At 38.6% G+C, this 19,199-nt stretch overlaps 1 non-coding gene across 1 annotated transcript; it reads right to left on the bottom strand.

Annotated features, from left to right (window-relative positions):
- Positions 1-18,924: 18,924 nt before the first annotated feature.
- On the bottom strand, positions 18,925-18,995 carry TRNAG-GCC (transfer RNA glycine (anticodon GCC)). The gene has a single exon. It is a non-coding gene; the product is annotated as a tRNA-Gly (tRNA).
- Positions 18,996-19,199: the final 204 nt, after the last annotated feature.

The following is a 19,199-nucleotide window of genomic DNA, read 5'->3' as shown; positions in this document are numbered from 1 at the left end:
AAGAACAAGTCATATTGTTGATTGTCAAGGCCCTAAAGACCAAACAAGATGAGTTGATCCTATATTATTAGGAAATGAGGCTTAGTAGTTATATTTTAGTTTATACTACCTTAGTAATTGTTAGCCTTTGGCCTTCGGGAAGTCCTAGTGTGAACATTGTTAGCCTTTGGCCTTCGGGAAGTCCTAGTGTGAACATTCTTACACAAGGAACTTTTTATCCTATGATGGCAGGGTTTTTTTCCCCGTGTGGACACACTTTAGTGTGTTGGGCAAGTTAGCCCTAGGACTACTTGTAATTTATACTTCACACATTTCTTATCATTCTATCGAGTACTTCTAGCTATCACATTGAAAGTTCCCTGCCCCCTCCGCGTAACGAATTCAGGGGTGCTAGCAGTGGAAGTAACATTTCTTGTGCAAGGCAGAACCTCTCACTCGGGGCCTCACCCACAGATATTCAGACAAGAGACTAATCCCTTGGTTTTTCCAAAACCAAACCCGGAAAAAACTTCCCTCGCCTAGAAAGCACGGGCGATTCCTCTAGGATAATTCTATTCTAACGTAGTCAAGGTCATCACTAACCAAACTGATCCGACTGAACGTGTAAGTGTCATGGTCAGATCAAGGAAAAGACTTGCACTTGGATCATAGAGTCCAACGCTTTTTTCCTCATCAAGAGGCACAGCCATTGATTCTTTTTCATAGAACAAGGGTTATTCGGGATTTACTTCAACTATCGTAACTTAACAGAATTGAGTCTCATTTTAGGGATCCATCAGTCCAGCCTAACCCCATCCAAATCCTATGGGTTAGCCAACCGCCCAACCACTATAGTGATAGGATCCATTTAGAAATTTGGTTATGTTTTGCCCCGGGTACCAGGGAAAAGAGTTCCCATCCCCCTAGCCGGCACTTCAAGCAAACTTCAAGATAGTCACACCACTTACACACCGTTTCACAAATTCAGCTGTCTTTAAAACAATCTTTTAATGAAACCATAGTATCATTGATCATAATCCTCCAAACTATCCAGCTTGAATTCTAATTGCCAATCATTCCTTCATCGGTGTACCTATGGCATCACTGGCAAAACCAGAACGCTCACCACCTGTTCACTCAACGCGAGATGTCCTCCGTTGACTCTCCGTCAGCTATTGCAACTTTATCACTTAGGTCTCCATGACCTCATTCACAAGATGGTCAAAATGCTTTCCTAGCATTCTTGACATAAAACACTCATTTAAAAACAGGTTTCATAAATATAGTTTCTAATGAACTCTTATCTTTCCACATTGTTCCACATCATTTCTCGTTACTCCACATTATTCTACATCAATTCACATTGCCTATTCCACATCCACTCATATGTATTCCCATCGTCCTTCATCCATTCTCATCATCCAATCACATCATATTACATATCATCACATCTATCTACATCTATCCTCATCACATCACATCACAACATATCCACATTGCATCTCATCCATTTATATCACATCACATCCATCTACATTCATATCACATCACATCCATCTACATCTATTCAGATCCACATCACATCCACATATCATCACATCATGTTCACATCTATTTACATCTACCCAAGTCAAAATCACATCACATCTCATCTATCCACATCATATCTCATCCATTCATATCTAACCAGATCCACATCACATTACATCCATTCACATCTCATTACATCTCACCACATCTCACCTTATCCACTCACATCTCATTCACATCCATCACACCCATTCACATCCATCACACCCATTCACATTCCATATTCATTCACATGCATATCTATCACATCACATCTCATTCTCATCCATTTATATCACATCACATCCTTTCACATATCATTACATCTTATTCACATCTCATCTCATCTTATTCACATCTCATCACATCCACATCCACATCCATTTACATCACATCCACATCCACATCCATTTACATCACATCACATCTCATCACATCTACATCCACATCCCTTTACATCACATCACATCTCATCACATCCATTTACATCACATCACATCATATCTCATCACATCCACATCCACATCCATTTACATCACATCACATCTCATCACATCACTCACATCGCTACATTTAGTACCGTTTTCTACTTTTGATATCGATAGGACTTTTCTAAGTTTTTGCCAATTGCTTGGCCTAGTTAAAGGTACTTTTTCTTGATGGGGATATTTTCATATTCTTTTTCAAATTTCTCAAGTGAAATATATTCAATATTCTTCTTTTGAGTAAAATATTCATGGGATTTACATAAATCAATTCTACCGATATTTCCCAATAAAATTAATAATGCTCAAAATTTTACTTTTGATAAATACTCATAATTTGAATTATGCCAAAAATTCCTCTTTTACCATTTAATTACTTGGATCTCAAATATCATGGGAGTTCCTCTTTTTGCATAAAAATAAATTTACAAAAAATTTCTCTTTTTGCATAAAAATAAATTTACCAAAAATTCCTCTTTTATCATTTAATTACTTGGATCTCAATTATCATGGAAATTTCTCTTTTTGGATAAAAATAAATTTACCAAAATTTACTCTTTTCTCATAATCAATTAACTATGCATAATTACAAAAAAAATATTTCTCATGAATATGATAAAAAATCATTCTTTTTGCATAGGATGTCCAATCCTAGAATATGATAGGAAGTCCTCTCTTAGCATTATGCATAAAAATAAGATATGTATTATTTTCTAAAAATTTTGCCATAGCTTTGCTGCTATTATTGATAATTCTCAAATTTTTTCTAAAGAATAAAAGCTTGTAATGGAAATATGATAGTAGTTCCCCTTTTATGCTTAAAATCAAACTATGAATTTAAATCATATTTTAACCATAATCATAAACTTAATTATGATTATCCCACTAGATTAAGCTGATTCCATTATTTCTCTTTTTCCAAATTAATAGGATAATCTATTTCTCATTTAGAATCAATCAAAGTATTTTTCAACTACTTATAAATAATCTAAAAGAAATAACCATTATTTTGTTAACACAAAATCATAAAAATACCATTTTCTTAATCTCTAGCTTATCAAGCCTAGAGTTTAGCTTTGAATTAAGAGACTATCATTGAGAAGCATCCTTTTTCAAGGGATTTAGCCATAAAGATGGCTATTCTTTTAGAGAGAGAGATTTACTTAAAGAAAGCATTACAAATAAGCATAAAGATTAACTTTCTCTTAATTAAGCATTAGGACTTTAAGGGAAAGCTTGATTTGAATTAAAACATTCATTTAGAAAGCTTCTTAAGCTTGAGAGGGATTGAGAAGAAGAAAGTCATTGAGATAAATTGAAAAAAATCATAAAATTTGATTTTACCTCCAAGTTTGGCTTGATTCTCTATTAGCAGTGAAGCCCCCGACCAATCAATTGTTCCACCAAGAGGAGAAGAGATACTCCAAGAGTTGTTGTAAAGAGAGAGTGCTCCAAGCTCCCAAGAGAGAGGAAAATCTAAGGGATAATAGAAAATATGATTATTTTAATATAATACTTGCATGGTATAGCTCCAATATTTTTTCACAAAAGACTAAGGGTCTATTTATAGGTGAGGGAGGCCACTAACCAAGTCCAAATGGGTTCTAGAAATTTCCAGGTTCAGTTTGACTAATTTGGACAAGATTTGGGCCAGTTTGGCTCCCTTTTTTATTTGGTTTGATCCAGGAGAGAGGAGAGATAAAAATATCACAATGTTTTTGAATTAAAAATCCTTCCACACATGTGAAATAGGCGCCTACATCAAGAGTCCCCCTCTCCTTACCAAGGTATCAAAAATGCATCATTATTCAAAAATATCTTATTTTTTTAGTAATATCTCATAATTTTTAACTAATAAACCTTGTACTTAGTCAACTCTTCATCTTATGTGAGCATTTACTCATTTTTGGGTATTTTCTTTTATTCTTTTGGATTTATCTCATCCCAACACTTGGATTAATCCAATTGGCCCATTGGAACCTAAATTGGACCATAATCTAAAATTTTTTGAAAATGTAGACCCTTAGGCTAAGGTCCCTTATACCATTTTCAATTAATTCCTAATGCACATTAGAAAGTTCATTTTGAGCTTTTGTTTTAGGGGAATCCATTTTAGACACTAGGAGGATTTTTATATCCAAAGATATCTCAATTTTGGATTATCTCTCTCTAGGCCAAAACAAGGTAAAACAAGATCTTTCTTTCATTTAAGAGAGGGGAATAATTACAAGAACAGAAGGGGAGGTTCTTACACCTTTACACCTCAAAAGCTGGAGGGAGGAATCTTACACACATCTCATCTGTCTCACACTTTGAGCTTGATGTGGCTGTGTGTGTGTGTGTTTGTCTATGTGTGTGTGCAAAGCATCCACTCCCCCGTCCAACATTGGTATCAGAGCTTGGTTTTAGATCGAATAGCTCCATGACATTATTCTCTAAAGTGGAAAAGCAAGTGGTATAGTGGTATCATTGATTTAGGTCACTGTACATCCTGGATTTAGAGTTTCTACCTCTTATATATTGCTGGTGGCATTCATTTTTGCCACCGTACATCTTGGGTATGGTCTAGAGAGAGAGAGAGAGAGAGAGAGAGAGAGAGAGAGAGATTGCACACTCAACACAATATCTCTATTTCATTCACAAAATGAATCATACAATGATATAGGCCTTCTAGCCTTATCTCACTTTACACATCATCATCCATGTGGCACTCCCTTTTCCACTCTTTTGGTCAACACTCACACACCATACAATATCACATGTGGCATTCTTATCTTACCACAATATCTTGCACCTCTAGGGTGCTTTCCCACATACACACACAACACCGTGATTACATCTCTCAACAAATCCTTCATTTTAAACTTTTTTTAAAGGAGCATCTTCACCTCATGAATTTTAACATTATTATTAGAGATAAATTAAATCCAATAATGACAAGATACTCTCCTATTTTGCGTGACCATGCTCTAGGTGTCTTCTTTAACCCATTCAAGGTTATATGTAACTTGCAAACAAAATCTGGGTGTGCATGGTCCTCATATCCTAGTGGCTATACCATGTAGACCTCCTACTATAAATCACCATATAGAACTCCTTTACATCTATTTGATGTAAAGACCATCCCTTAGCTGTGCAGGCCATAATAATGACTGCTTTCACGGTTTGCCATCGTGGAAATGGCTTCTCTCATGGTTTCCATTCTATCAACTAGGCTAAAAGTCTCCTCATAGTCAATGACATAGGTCTATGCATATCCTTTGGCTGCTACCAATTACTGAGACCAATTAAGATATCGAGCTCAACTAGTGTTACGGACATTGAGTCACCTACTTGATTATTGGTGATATCTTTTATACTTATGCCACTGGAACAATTGGTGAGATTATGGTTGGCATGCTACCCAGTGGGGATGGCAGGCTATGTGAGCGGCCATATTTAGATTACTAAATTATAGCAAAGTTATAGCAACTCATCATGTAGTCGGGTTCACACTATGGGTCAACCTTTGTAAGTTATATTAGGAGAGTACTTTCCCTTATACTATGTACTCTTATCTCTTTAGTTTATGGTTGTATAGAAAAGAACAATACAAAAGAGAATTTAGCCATCCACCTCTCTCTTGTGTCTTTCTCTCTTTTGTATGTGTGTTTTCTTACAAGGAGCTCCTCTCCCTCACATTCTCTTTATGGTATCTGAACTCTAGTTTGTGTGAGAGATAGAGGCAAGCCAAGAGATAAGAACAAGGCAAACAAGTAAGAGAATGTGAGGGAGCTCCTCTCCCTCACATTCTCTTTATGGTATCTGAACTCTAGTTTGTATGAGAGATAGAGGCAAGCCAAGAGATAAGAACAAGGCAAACAAGTAAGTGGTAGACAAGTAAGGGTATTTCCATCTCTTTCCCTCTTTGATTTTTGAGAAACACCTTTAGTAGCTGGTGAGAGCTATAGATAGACAGGGGAGTCACTGCCTTAAATTAAGGCATCCACTCAGGTGAAGGAATAAAACCATATTGTGTGTAGTTAACATAGTTAATTACATTTTTACACATTTTGAGGCTCTCTTTTAGCTCGATATATTTTTCACATACACTCTTTGAAGTGCTGATTTTGATTGTATATGCCGAATTTCTGGTTCAGTACAAAGTTGCACCAGAAATTTGGTTGCAACATAGTCTGTGCAGAGAATCTAAGTTTTATACAGTTTTGCTAGTGGATGTATGTTTATATTAGTTGTTAACATATGGTTGCAATATAAGAGGTTTACAATATTGTCAACACACAACTAGCGAGTGATGAGCTTCAAGAAAGAGGGAGGGCCTACCGATGTAAGTAATGACAATAGACAAGTAGCATGTGATCAAATTTGCTTTGCAGGGCCCAGCTCAACTGATGATGATGGTCTTGGGCAGCATGATAGCGATGGTGCTAAGCATGAATATAGCAATCGTGAAGGACAAAAAGAAGATAGCATAGACTTAAACGTGATGATGCTCATGAGGTAGAGTTTAGATGATTTTCCCTTCATTTGGAACTTGAAGAAGAGGAGGCCACGGAAGATGAGAGAGGATTTTGATGTGGAGTAACATTGTGATGTGGATGATAGCCCACTACCTTTGGTAAGTTACTAGACCCACATGCCTAGGCCCATCCCCCATGTACATGTGCAAGCCTAAAATCCCTTTGTTACAGTGATCTTTGATTTCTCCATAGTAATAGTACACCATGTAAGGAACTCATATTACACTCCTCAATTGTGTGCTACATATGTAGGGCGATCTTTGGTTGGTACACATAACTTAATAGTACACCATGTAAAGAACTAGCATGCCACATATAATAAAATATAGGATATGGCGATTTTTGGTTAGGATAGTAAAGCAATCGGTTGAGGCATGGATTTCCAGTGCATGCTTTGGTTTCACCACCCATTGGAGAAAGATCTACACCAATGTGACAATGAGTACGAGAGAAGCATGGCATCGGAGAAAGCAACTCTCTGGAACATGTGAGGGTGATGTAGGTACATATGTATTATGCAAAGGGAAAGAAAAGGCAGATCAACCTTTCATGCTTAATCTGTTAAGTGATTCAAGACCTCAATTGTAGTCAAAGATAATCCCAACTTTCGGGACTTGGTGTCTATGCTAAAATCATAGAAGAAAAGTCTCTAGGTGAGGAGTCTTCTTCACAAAGCAAGTACACATCAGAAAACAACAATAGTTTGCAAACATTCAAAGGTGGAAGAGGCCAATCTAGAGGTAAGAGGAGACAAAGAGGCCAAGGTGGTTGGCAAATAAATCAGAGTGCAAATAGCATAGAGTGTTTTTAATGTGGCAAACTAGGGCACATGGAAAAGGACTGCTATAAAAAGCAGAATGACATTAGAAAGTTGCAACAAGGAAATACGCATCATCTAGTAAACAGGGGGGTGATGACAGAAGTGAACAGCTGTGTGATGCAGCACATGCTCAGTTCTGCAATAGGAGATGTGTCAGGATCTCAAGATATATGGTATGTGGATTATGGTGCCTCTAACCACATGACTAGTCATGTGGATTATGGTGCCTCTAAGCACCATGACTAGTCAAGGTGAGTGGTTTAGAGACATACAAAAAATGGAAAAATCAAGTTATGTAGAAATAGGTGATGATACTACGCATCCCATTATGTATGTTGGTAAAGTTCCATTGTCTATGTAGGATGGCAAAATTAAGTACTTTTAGTAGATGTAATTCATGTTCCAAATATTACAAAGAGCCTAGTTTCTATTGGACAGATGGTTAAGTAGGGTCTACAAGTGAGGTTTAATTCTAAAGGATGTTTTATGGAAGACTTCAAAAATCACTGTCGCTTGGTTACAAAGGGCAACGAAATGGCAAGATGTTTACTTTGGATGTGAGCATGCCTGAGGTAAAGGCAGCCATGTGAATATACAGCAGCCTGAAGTCTATGCAGGCCCAAAGTATTATTGCAAGTTTACCAAAGTTTAAGTTTGATGGTATGCATAAATCATGTGAAGCATGCCAGATTGGTAAGCAAGCTAAACATGCTTTCCCATATGAAAACCATGTCAGTGCAAGGCCATTAGATGTTATACATTGAGATGTAAGGGACCGACCAAGATTGCAACAATTCTAGGTTACAGGTATTATGTTACATTAATAGATGACCACACCAGGAAAGTGTGGGTTTACTTCATGAAGGAGAAAAGTAAGGTGTTTGCTCACTTTCATAGATTTAAGATCTTGGTCAAGAAGGAAAAAGGCATGCAAATAAAATGCCTAAGATCAGATAGTGGGGAAGAGTATTTCTCTAATGAGTTTACTGATTTCTTGAGAAATCAGGGAATTAAGAGGACAAAAGCAGTAGGAATTGCTGTGTACATTATGAACATGACACCCATTGTAGTTGTTCATGGTATGACACCTGAATAGAAGTTTATAGGCATAAGATTGAATGTGTCTCACGGTAAGTAGGGATGTTGTATTTGAGACGAGATGAGTAGTTGGTATGCACCAATGGGATGAAGGCAATAGAATATGTAGATGTAAGAAGTGTTGATGCTACACCACATGTAGAGTAGAAATCGCAGGTGCTTAGTGGATCTGGAGAGTCCTCTAATAGTGGATCCAATGTCAGTCCATGGCAAGTAGGTTGAGGATAGATGTAGGTACACATGTATCATGCAAAGGGAAGGAAAAATGCATCCCTACCACTCGTGAGATGCGAGTAAGCAGGGATGTTGTATTTGAGACGAGATGAGTAGTTGGTATGCACCAATGGGATGAAGGCAATAGAATATGTAGATGTAAGAAGTGTTGATGCTACACCACATGTAGAGTAGAAATCACAGGTGCTTAGTGGATCTGGAGAGTCCTCTAGTAGTGGATCCAATGTCAGTCCATGGCAAGTAGGTTGAGGATAGATGTAGGTACACATGTATCATGCAAAGGGAAGGAAAATGTAGATCAAACTTTTGTGTCTGATCTATGAGCAGGTCACTCATATGTGGATGGTGACTCTAGTGGCTTTGATAAGAGCCTCCATGAGAGGACCTTGAAATTCCATCTATGGTTACTCCTAGTGTAAGGAGAACTATGGCTGCTTTGAGGACACCTGGCAGTGATCGAGGTGTACATAGGTCCACGGGCTAGGTACCCTATTGACAAGTTGAGATATGATGGATATATAACCCATCATTATGCCTACATGGTTAAAGAAATAAAGGAGTTTGAGCCCACTTGTTTGAGTAGGCACTTGGAAATAAGAAATGGAAAGATGTCATGAATGAGGAGATGGCAGCATTGGATGCAAATGCAACATGGGAGTTAGTGCCTTTACTTAAGAAAAAGAAGGTGATTGGATGTAAGTGGGTGTATGAGATCAAGCATAACATTGATGGTTTAGTGAGAAAGTATAAGGCAACATTGGTTACCATGGGCTGTGCACATACTTATGGCATTGACTACTATGAAGAGACATTCAACCCAATTTCAAGAATGGCAACCGTGAGATCTATCATTGCTATGGCTAAAGGGTTGGTCTTTAGATGGATGTAAAGAATGCCTTCTTACATGGTTATTTACAAGAAGAAGTATACATGATGTAGCCACCATGTTATGAGAGTGATACACACCTAGATTTTGTGTGCAGTTTACGCAAAGCCTTGTATGGCTTCAAGTGAGCATGGTTAAACAAGATTAGGGAGTATCTTGTCACCATTGGATTTGAAATATCTAATGTAGATTTTTCACTTTATGTGAAAAGACAGATAGAGGGATCATGTTATTAGTCATCTATGTGGATGACTTGATTTATCACTGGTGATAGTGATGCTGACATACATGATGTCAGAAGGCTTTTGAAGTAGAAGCTTGAGATGAAGGATTTGGGTGAGTTGCGGTATTTCTTGGGCATAGAGGTGGTGAGATCACCTCATAGCATTTTGTTACTGCAGAGGCTTGGACATGTTTTCCAAGTATGGAATGACAGGTTGTAGGTCTATTTGAGTGCCATTGGAGTAGAACACAAAGCTCTCCGCAGTAGGTGAGCTTTTAGAGGACCCCACTGCATACAGGTGCATAGTGGGTAGCTTGATCTACATGACCATTACTAGGCCAAACGTGAGATATGTTGTTGGACTTGTGAGTCACTTTATGTAGGCCCCTAGGAAGCCACACTTGGATGCAGCTAGATGGATTCTCAGGTACATAAAGTCAACAGGTGATTATGGACTTTTTTATGAGGCTGGTTCAAAGATATAGCTACATGGATACACAAATGCTGATTGGGCTGGTAGTGTTGTAGACAAGAGATCTACCAGTGGTTTTATGTTTCATTTAGGAGCACTGCTGTGAGTTGGAGCAATAAGAAGCAGCCACCAACAGTTGCCTTATCAAGTACAAATGTAGAGTACAGGGGTGTTGCATGGTAGTTTGTGAGGTAGCTTAGTTTTAGAAGCTACTTGGTGATATGGGTAAGCCCAGGGATAGGGCAGTAATCATTTATTATGACAACATAAGTAGCATATAGTTGGAAAGTAACCCATTATACCATTCTAGAATAAAGCACATTGAGGTGCATTATAACTTTATGAGGGAGAAGGTTCTAGCAACATAGCACAGGTGATGTAGAGGATCAGGTGGCTAACATCTTCACGAATGCATTGGATACAGAGAAGATCCACAGGTTTAGGAGCTTACTTGGAGTGCAATATGTGAAGTTGAGATCGAGGGGAAGTGTTGACATATGGAGCTCAACCTAGTGCTACAACATCACATTGATGAACCACCTGGGTGATAGCTTTCGCACTTATACCACTGCATGGTTGGTGAGATTATGGTTGATATGCCGCTAAGATGACAAGCTGTGTAATAGCCACTTTGGAGTACTAGAGTTATGGCAGGCTGTGTAATAGCCATTTTGGAGTACTAGAGTTATGGCATAGTTATAGTGCCAGCTCATATAGTAAAATTCACACTATGGACCGACCATTGTATGTGATTGTAGGAGAGTACTTTCCCTTTATGGTTGATATGCCAGCAGGATGACAAGCTGTGTGATAGCCACTTTAGAGTACTAGAGTTATGGCATAGTTATAGCGCCAGCTCATATTGTCAAATTCACACTATGGACCAACCATTGTATTGTATGGAGAGTACTTTCCCTTTATGTATGTACTCTTATCTTTTAGTTATATGGTTGTAGAGAAGAGAAGAAAAATTAAGCTATCCATCTCTCTCTTGTGTTTTGCACTCTCCTATCTGTGTGTATTTTCTTGCAAGGAACTCGAGCTCTCCCTCTCCCTCACATTATCTTTAGTTCAATCCTCGAGAGTGTTTTGGAAGACTTGAAAAATCAATGCCACTTAGTTGCATGCTTAGTTGTAAAGGGTAATAGAAATGGCAGGATGTTTAATTTAGATGTTAACATGCTTAAGCTAAAATAAGCCATGTTTTCGCCATGGGATAGGTGTCATTGTAAATAATGACATACGACATAAGTGCATTGTTCATGTGAATATATAACAGGTTGAAGTCCATATAGGCACAAAACATTGTTGCAGGTTTGCCAAAGTTTAACGTTGATTGTATACATAAGGTACGTGAAGCATGCCACCTCGGTAAGCAGGCCACAAATGATTTCTCACATGCAAATCACGTCAGTCCAAGGCCATTAGATATTAAGATTGATGGTATACATAAAGTATGTGAAGCATGCCAACTTAGTAAGTAGGACAAACATGCTTTCTTGCATGAAAAGTATGTTAGTCCAAGGAAATTAGATATTATCCATTCGGATGTATGGGGGACCAACTCAACATTGCAATAATTGTAGGTTACATATATTATGTTACATTCACTGGATATCATACTAGTAAATTGTGGGTTTATTTCATGAAGTAGAAAAGTGAGGTTTTTGCTCACTTTTAAAGATTTAAAACCTTGGTTGAGAAGGAAAATTGTATGCTAATAAAATTCCAGAGATTGGATGGTGGGGCAGAATATTTTTCCACAATGAGTTCAATGATTTCTTTAGAAAGAAGGAAATCAAGAGAAACTTTACATACAAGTACACTCCACAAAATAGAATGGTGTTGTAGAAAGGAGAAATAAGCACATTGTAGAAGTGGCATGTGCCTTGATATCTGAAAGGAAAAATAGGCACATTGTAGAAGTGGCACGTACCTTGAAATTCAAAAACAATATGCCATATTATTTTTTGCGTAGAAGTAAGGCTATTATGAATAGGATCCCCATTGTAGCTATTCATGGTATGGTGTGAATCGAAATTTACAGGTATAAAACCAAATGTTTCTCACTTAAAAGTTTTTGGATGTATTATATATGTGCATGTTTTTGATGAAGTGAGAGAAAAGTTGGATCTAAAGATAGAGAAATGTATCTTCATTGGTTATGCTTTGGAGCGAAAACTTTATAGATTTTATAACCCTACCACTTGTGAGATGTGAGTGAGAAAAGATATTGTCTTTGATGAGATGAGTAGTTGTACCAATGAAGGCAACAAAAGATATAGATGTAGGAAGTAATGTGCTGCCCACCATGTAGAGTAGCATTTATAGGTGCTTAGTGGACCTAGAGAGTCTTCTAATAGTGGATCCAATGTTAGTACATGGTCAGGTAGGTTAAGGATAGACGTAGGTACACATGCATCACACAAAGGTAGATCAACCTTTGTGTGGACCTAGAGAATCTTCTAATAGTGGATCCAATGTTAGTCCGTGGTCAAGTAGGTTAAGGATAGATGTAGGTACACATGCATCACACAAAGGTAGATCAACCTTTTGTGCCTAATCTATTAGAGCAGGTCACTCATAAGTGGATGGTGACTATAGTGACTTTGAGCATAGCCTTTATAAGGAGCTTCACATTCTGTCAAGGTTAGTCTCAGTACAAGGAGAACCAAGGATGTTTTGAGAACACTTGGCAATGATCCAAGTGATGCAAGTCTACAAGGGTTAGATACCCTGCTAATAGGTTGAGATATGATGGATATACAACCCATCATTATAAACCTAGCAGTGATCAAGTGATGCAAGTCTAGGTAGGTCTATGATAGATACCCTATTGATAGGTTGAGATATGATGGATATATAACCCATCATAGTGCTTACATGGTTACATACTGTAGAAGTTGGAGCCCACTTGTTTTGAGTACGTGTACTTGGAAAGAAAAGCTTAAAGAATCACCAAGCTCATCGAGGCCAGCTTAAGAACTTCACCCTCACCACATGTGGAGAGTTTCTTGCTTGATGTTGCGGTTCTCCCACACTCTTTGTCACACCAATGTAGATCTTTCTCCAATGGGTGGTGCAATCGAAGCACTCACTAGAAATCCATGTCTAAGATCGCTATGCTATCATAACCAAAAACTGGCATGTCCCATATTTCATGGTATGTGGCACCACATAACCGAGGAGTGTAATATTAAGTCTTTACATGGTGTACTATTACTATGTGTAGCATAACCAAAGATTGCCTTACATATGTGGCAGACAACTAAGGAGTGTAATATGAGTCCTTTACATGGTGTACTATGTAACAACCAAATATTTCCCTATATATGATTATAGGCCCAATGGAAAAGACCATATAATGAAAAAATGATTGCAAACTAGATCACACTGATGGCATATGTCCATCGGCGGGTGCACTCCGATAAGAGCTTTGGTGGCGATCTAGGTAGACTCTAAACACAATGAAGATAGGTTGATATTAGTTTTTTTGATTATTGCATATAGCAAGGTAGAGTGATCCATAGGAAACTAGAGGACCAAATAAATAATACTCAAATTTATGTAATGCATAGATTATGTGAGTGTTAGTATACACTCAATGTACCTCTCGACATGTATCTCACATCTATGTTTGGTACACATTTGTTAAGGCTCCCATTATGAGGAGAAGCCATTGGTGCACATGTCTTTGGTGGGAACCTCGGCTTAGACACTGATGGGATTGTCATTGTCACCATTGATGATTATGAGATAATCAGAGGTGTAAGTGTTAGTGGAGACTCAGTATGGAGAATATTCTTAGAATACTCCCTAGGATACCTAAGTTCATTATTAGTGGTCTTGATACATGGGTGGTAAGATTGCATCCATACCACATAACCGTCTGTGTTGTATACGCATCTACCGCACCACCTCCAACACTATAGATGGACATAGTTATCAAAAACTAAGGTATTCAATGCTTGTTGCGAGTATCCACACCCTCTGCACTTAGTATTTCCTCTATCTAAATTCACTCTAGATCGCCATCTAGAGTGCACTCTCAAGCTCTGCTTGAGAGTGCACGGGTGGATAACACCATCACATTGTTCCTGTCTTAGAATTTTATAAATTCTCTGTATATTTCACTTTGTTTTGCTATCTGTCTTTCCACTATGCTATATTCTTATATGGTATTAGAGCTTAGGTGCCTTTAGTAGAAGTAGTGCATAAATCCTAGTCTTTCTTTGTACTATTCCTGAGCATTCATCACCAACCTTCACAGAAGATGAGCTTAATGGGACAAATTACACTCTTTGGAATTTCAAAATCAATGCCATTCTAGACTCTTATGAGCTTCTAGACTCTAAATAAGACAAATTACACTCTTTGGAAATTAAAAATCAATGCTATTCTACACTCTTATGAGCTTCTAGAAATTTTTATGGGAATGGATGTGTAACTAGTGGGAACCCCCAACCCCAATGATAGTGCGAACATCCTTCCACCAGATGCTACACTTATTTTGGCATGAAAGAGGTGAAATCTTAATGCACTTTGTGCCATCATCACCAGCGTAAGTGATTCTATTCTTACTCTGATTCAACACACAACTAAGGCATCAGAGGCTTGGATCCTACTGAGTATGAGACCCAGAATCAAACCAAGTTTTAGAACCTAGAGAATCAGCTTGCCTAGATGTAGAAAAGTTTTATGAAGGAGAAGTTGCTGATAAAGCATTTATCTCGCAGCAGATAAAAAATCTGCGAGATTAAATGGTTGCTGTGTGGGGATTAGAAAGACTAGTGAGAAACTAGCTTGAAGGTGTATCTGAGTTCTTCCTCCACAAAAATATGATGGCTTGGTTATGTCATTAAACACTCAAGTTAGAGTTCCACATCTATTATTTGAGTAATTTAGTGCTTTGTTGCTTGAGGAGGAGATGCAGGTGGCTAAAGATTCGTGATGGTGGGGTGATGCTTCATTTTTTACCAATGCTAAAGGCAAAGGCATGGCATCTTCTGATGACAAGAAGAAGAAGCCAAAGAAGAAGAAGTTTCAGGGGAGCTAATATTACTCTGACAAGAAGGGTCATGCTCTCAAAGATTATAGAAAGAATCTGGTTCACAAGAAGAACAACACCCTAAAGTCTTCATGGAAGGGAAAGGAGTCAGTTAACAACACCGAGACCGAGCTAGAACTTTGGGTTGCCATTGAAGAGGTATGCACATCTATGCTCAGGCTCCAGTTGTTGAGATGCTTCATGGATTTTGAATAGTGGAGCATCCTAACACATGACCAATAAAAAGGGTTGGTATAGTTCTTGGAAGCCTCTGCAGGAACCCACATTATTGTTGTTGGGGAATAATGCTAAATGTCCAGCGGAAGGATATGGAACCATATCTTTTGTGGCAGCTATTGTAAGATTCCTCCCTTCGACTTTTGAGATGTAAAGATATAAGAATCTCCCCTTTAGTCTCTTGTAATCATTCCCCCCCTTCAAAATGGATGTAAGGTTCCTCCTCAGCCCCTAAAAAATGTATAAGTTCTCCTCTTAGTCCCCTGTAATCATCCCCTAATTCAGAATGCAAAGAAAACACTGTTTTCCTTTGTTTTTGGCCTAGAGAGAGATAATATAGTTTTGAGATATTTTTGGATATAAAGTTATCCCTTTTATTTAAGATGAATTTCCCTACAAAACAGAAGTTCAAAAAGAGTTTTCTAATATGCATTAGAAATTAATTGAATATGTCCATTAAACACCTTAGCCTAAGGGTCCACATTTTTAGAAAATTATGGATTAAGGTCTAAAGAGTGTTCTAAATGGCTAATGGGGTTAATCCAAGTGTTGGAATAAGAAAAATGCAAGGATAAAAGAAAATCCCCCAAAAAGAAGTAAATTCTCACATAAGATGAAGAGTTGACTAGTATACGACTTAATAGTAAAAAAATAGGAATTTATTAGTAAAAAAATATAATTTTGACACCTCAGGAGGGTGAGTGGAGCGCATGAAGGAGGCGCCTAGAATCCTCATGATTACTCTAATTTTTTAATCAAAAAATAAGATTTTTCATCTCTCCTCTCACCTCTTTCAAACTAGATCAGAAAAATGAGCCTAACTGGTCCAAAACTTGACCAAATTGGATCAAACTGAAGCTAGAAACCTCTAGATTCTAGTTGGACTTGGTTGGTGGCCTCCCCCACCTATAAATTTTCTATTTTCATCTTAGAGCAATTCTATGCTAGTGTAATTTTTAATTTAGTGTATTTTCCTCTTCCCTCTTCATTGGCCCTCCATTGTGAAGCTTTGGTGCTTCACTAAACCTCTTCTTCTCTTGAAGATTACCCTTTTCCCTTTGGTGGCCAAGCCTTTTCTTTGAGGACTACACAACTTTTGCAAGGTAAAGAATCAAGCAAACTAAGGGTAAGCCTAAACAATGAAGTTTATGCTCTCTTTTTGTTGTTAATCTTCTTCCTAACCTCCCTCATGCTTGGGAAGCATTATATTTTATGGGTTTTCTCTTAAAACCATGCTTTTCTTGATTTATGATGAATTAATGTTTATGTTTAATCTTAGGTTTATGCATAAACTAATCTTTATATTAAAAGTGAAATTTTAACCATTCTCAATTCATAGAAAATGCGGGGAAGTTATGGCAAAATTTTATTATTAGAAAATGAAGTTTTATGCTCACTAAATTTTATTCTAAAAGTGTAATTTTAAGCATTCTCATTTCATAGAAAATGCGGGGAAACTATGGCAACCCAAATAAAATAAATTTTATGCATAATTAATTTTTATGCTAAAAGTGAAATTTTACTTGGATAATTTCATAGAAAATGCTTACTTGGAGTGCAATGTGTTGAGATATTGAGCTCAACTAGTGCTACGGACGGACATTGATGACCCGCCTGGGTGACAGCTTCTACGCTTATGCCACCAGCATGGTTGGTGAGATTATGGTCGATATGCCGCCAATGGATGACAGGCTATGTGGTGACAGCCACTTTGGAGTACGAGAGTTATAGCATAGTCCCTTTGTCTGATTCCCTTTATCGTCGTCTCGCTACTCTACAGAGTCCCTCCCTTTATCCGCGCCGTCATCGTATCGCTATGGAGTCCCTTTGTCTGCCGATCCCCCATACTAAGGAGTCCAATGCTTGAGAGTAATAATTGGTGCTCAAATACAGGACCTAGATCTGAGAGGGTATTTTAACTTTTTTTCAGAGAAGCTCCACAGGTTTAGGAGCATACTTGGAGTGCAATGTGTTGAGATATTGAGCTCAACTAGTGCTACGGGACGGACATTGATGACCCGCCTGGGTGGCAGCTTCTACACTTATGCCACTAGCATGGTTGGTGAGATTATGGTCGATATGCCGCCAATGGATGACAGGCTATGTGGTGACAGCCACTTTGGAGTAGTACGAGAGTTATAGCATAGTCCCTTTGTCTGATTCCCTTTATCGTCGTCTCGCTACTCTACACCTTTATCTGCGCCGTCATCGTCTCGCTATGGAGTCCCTTTGTCTGCTGATCCCCCATACTAAGGAGTCCAATGCTTGAGAGTAATGATTGCTGCTCAAATACAGGACCTAGATCTGAGAGGGTATTTTAACTTTTTTTCACTTCTCCATGTCTTGTTTGTTATGATTCGGTTTCCACTCATCTTCGTTTGTCTCGGGAGGATGCTTCATCCTTCGGCATTGCAATTGTGTCCTTCTTTTCGACATCCGATTTCACCATGCACTCCCGTGCAAAATGCCCAATCCTTTTGCATCAATACCATGCATTAGGGAAGGAGGAAAATGGAATCGGTTGCTAGAAGCCCCCCACCCAAGCCCATATCAAGATGATCCACGAAAGCCGAGACTTTCGTATTGTTGGGAAGCCAAGGTTTGGGCCCCGTGGGCTAATCCTTTCTAAAGATGAGGTTGAGATTGAAGGAGATAGAGGTAGTACTCAAAGACTTACTTCCGCTTTACGTAATTTACTTATTTGGACATACCTATGCAAGTAGGATTTTACACAAGGTACAATTAATGCTAATCTCTCATTTTGCCTCAACATCTTACTTAGCACGACCAGTTATAAGATACTAGTGTGCAGCAACACTTGCGTGTATCCTATTTGGTTGTGTGCTAAACCTAAACAAGCTATCTCAAGCCATCTTGACAAAGGCTACCTATGCCACATCCATAGGTTCTAGGAAGTAAAGATACCAACTTAGTACATTTATAAGAACGTGCATGAACCCTTAAGAAATACCCTTGTCTCTACAAAATCTTGAGTAAGGTACGAGAGTTGGTGTAGCCCTCTCTTTTCGAGTTACTCTGGACATGGTACATTTAGAAAAGAGCTCTTCCTAGATTTTATTTTTTTAATTTTTGGGAAAAAGAGATTAGGTTGGCGGATTAGTAAGTTCGTGACTACTTCTTTGCAGATACCATGGCTTGGGTAGGGCACAACGCTCGCTCTAGTCGAGCGTCGGAAACTCTTCAAGCAAAAGTTGTTTCCAAGCAGACACCGCAGCTCTTCCTCTCTGGAAGTGCAAGCGCAAGCGGCAGCAGTCAGTCGTCTGCCCTGCGACGACGCCAAAAAAGGAGACGACGACAACTCACTACCGCGCGAATGCGGGGGCCCTAGATTCATGCACTGGCCGGGAATCGAACCCGGGTCTGTACCGTGGCAGGGTACTATTCTACCACTAGACCACCAGTGCCTCGATGGTATGGAGGCGTTCTTGTTTGTACACTGATTCTGAACATCCCTCCGTCACGCCGTTGCTGCCCTGCACTGCACTGGCCGGGAATCGAACCCCCTCAGGAAATCTGGAGGGAGAGGGTTAATAAGAGAGGCCGAGCCACCTGATCTTAAGTCAACAAGCCACGAGGAGGATGTGACCCCATAAAAGGTCTCCAAAAAA

Source organism: Cibotium barometz, chromosome 2 (genome assembly GCF_041138505.1).
Source record: "Cibotium barometz isolate CiBa-2024 chromosome 2, ASM4113850v1, whole genome shotgun sequence".
Taxonomy (NCBI): Eukaryota; Viridiplantae; Streptophyta; class Polypodiopsida; order Cyatheales; family Cibotiaceae; genus Cibotium; species Cibotium barometz.
This window is presented reverse-complemented; position numbering and strand designations above follow the sequence as displayed.